Below are 1,843 nucleotides of genomic sequence, written 5' to 3' on the forward strand. Positions count from 1 at the left end.
AAAAAAAAAAAGACCATATTGATATGAATAAATGACTGGAAAAATTCATAAATTAAGAATGAGTTAAGGACGAGAGACAGAGCTCCCTTGAAGAAGAATTTCAAATAACCTTTGTAAATACCTACCCTCAAGGGGATGGGGCATAACCATTTCTTAGGTATGGGCTGCACACAGTCACTCCCTTCCAGACAGTACAGTATGGAAAAGGTGGGAAAGAGTAACCTTAAGTGGAGAAACCTAACGAACACTACTTCTGCCAGGTGATCAAGGATAACACCAATGGGCATAAATGACACTGATAAGTATACACCCTTGAAATGATGTAATGAGAATGGCACTTAATCTCTGTGCTCTTCCCCTCTAAAACCCACAACCCTCGTTTAATCATGAGAAAAAGCCCAAAAGAGATGTTTCCTACAAAATATTTGATCAGTACTCCTTAAAACTGTCAAGGTCATTAAAACAAAACTGAGAAACTGTCACAGATCAGGAGGTCTAAGGAGGCATGCATACTTCAGTTAATAATAATGTATTAATATTTGGTTTGCACATTGTAACAAATGTACCATAATCATCTGAGGTGTTAATAACAGCAGAACTGTGTTTGGAAGGAGGAGGATATGTGTGTGAATTCTGTACTATCTCCTCAATTGTTCTGTAAATCTAAAACTGCTCTAAACAATTACGTCTATTAAATATAAAAACTTAAAACATTTTTTTTTCTGAGACAGAGTCTTGCTCTGTCGCCCAGGTTGGAGTGCAGGGGTGCAATCTCAGCTTACTGCAACCTCCACCTCCTAGGTTCAAGTGATTTTCCTGCCTCAGCCTCCCAAGTAGCTGGGATTACAAGTGTGTACTACCATGCCCAGCTACTTTTTTTGTATTTTGAGTAGAGACAGGGCTTCACCATGTTGGCCAGGCTGGTCTCAAACTCCTGACCTTAGGTGATCCTCCCACCTTGGCCGCCCAAAGTGTTGAGATTACAGGCGTGAGCCACCATGCCCAGCCAAAACATTCACATTTTGGAAGAAAGAAAAAGAGGAAGCTGGGTGCAGTGGCTCATGCCTGTAATTCCAGAACTTTAGGAGGCCAAGGCAGGAGGATCACTTGAGCCCAGGAGTTCAAGGCCAGCCTCGCCATTATAGTGAGACCTTGTCTCTACAAAAAATTTTTTTAAAAACACTGGCTGGGCATGGTGGCAAGCACCTGTAGTCTCCCAGCTACTCGGGAGGCTGAAGTGAGAGGCTTGCTTAAACCTGGGAAGCATAGCCTAACTACAGTGAGCCGAGATTGCCCCACTACACTTCAGCCTGGTTGACAGAGTGAGACCTTGTCTCCCTACCCACCCACCAAAAAAGAAAATAAGCCTTTAAACCAGGACAAGTCACAGATGAATTTTAAATACATAGTGTTAAGTGAAAAAAGCCAGTCTGAAAAAGCTACATACTGTACATTTCCAATTATATGACATTCCAGAAAAGGCAAAACTAGAGTCAGTAAACAGATCGAAAACAAAAACAAGAAAATTCTGAGAAACTGTCGCAGCCAAGAGGAGATAAAGGAGAAACAACTACTAAACACAAAATGGCATCCTGGATTGGATCCTGGAACAGATAAGTCATTAGGGAAAAACTTAGGTAATCTGAGTCAAGTATGATCTTTAGTTAATAATATGTCGATATTGGTTCATCAACTATGACAAATGTACTATGCTAATACATTAATCATAGTGGGGCATATCGGAATTCTGGAATATGTTTGCAATAATTTTTTTTTTTTTTTGAGACAGAGTCTCGTTCTGTTGCCCAGTCTGGAGTGCAGTGGCGCAATCTCAGCTCACTGC

The 1,843-nt window shown here is 40.9% G+C and overlaps 1 protein-coding gene across 4 annotated transcripts in view; it reads right to left on the minus strand.

Annotated features, from left to right (window-relative positions):
• The window catches only part of OTUD5 (OTU deubiquitinase 5), a 32,674-nt gene that overhangs the window by 6,931 nt on the left and 23,900 nt on the right, over positions 1-1,843 (minus strand). The gene's annotated exons all lie outside the window — the stretch shown is intronic.

The sequence above is a fragment of the Cebus imitator genome, unplaced genomic scaffold (genome assembly GCF_001604975.1).
Source record: "Cebus imitator isolate Cc_AM_T3 unplaced genomic scaffold, Cebus_imitator-1.0 Scaffold30, whole genome shotgun sequence".
Classification (NCBI taxonomy): Eukaryota; Metazoa; Chordata; class Mammalia; order Primates; family Cebidae; genus Cebus; species Cebus imitator.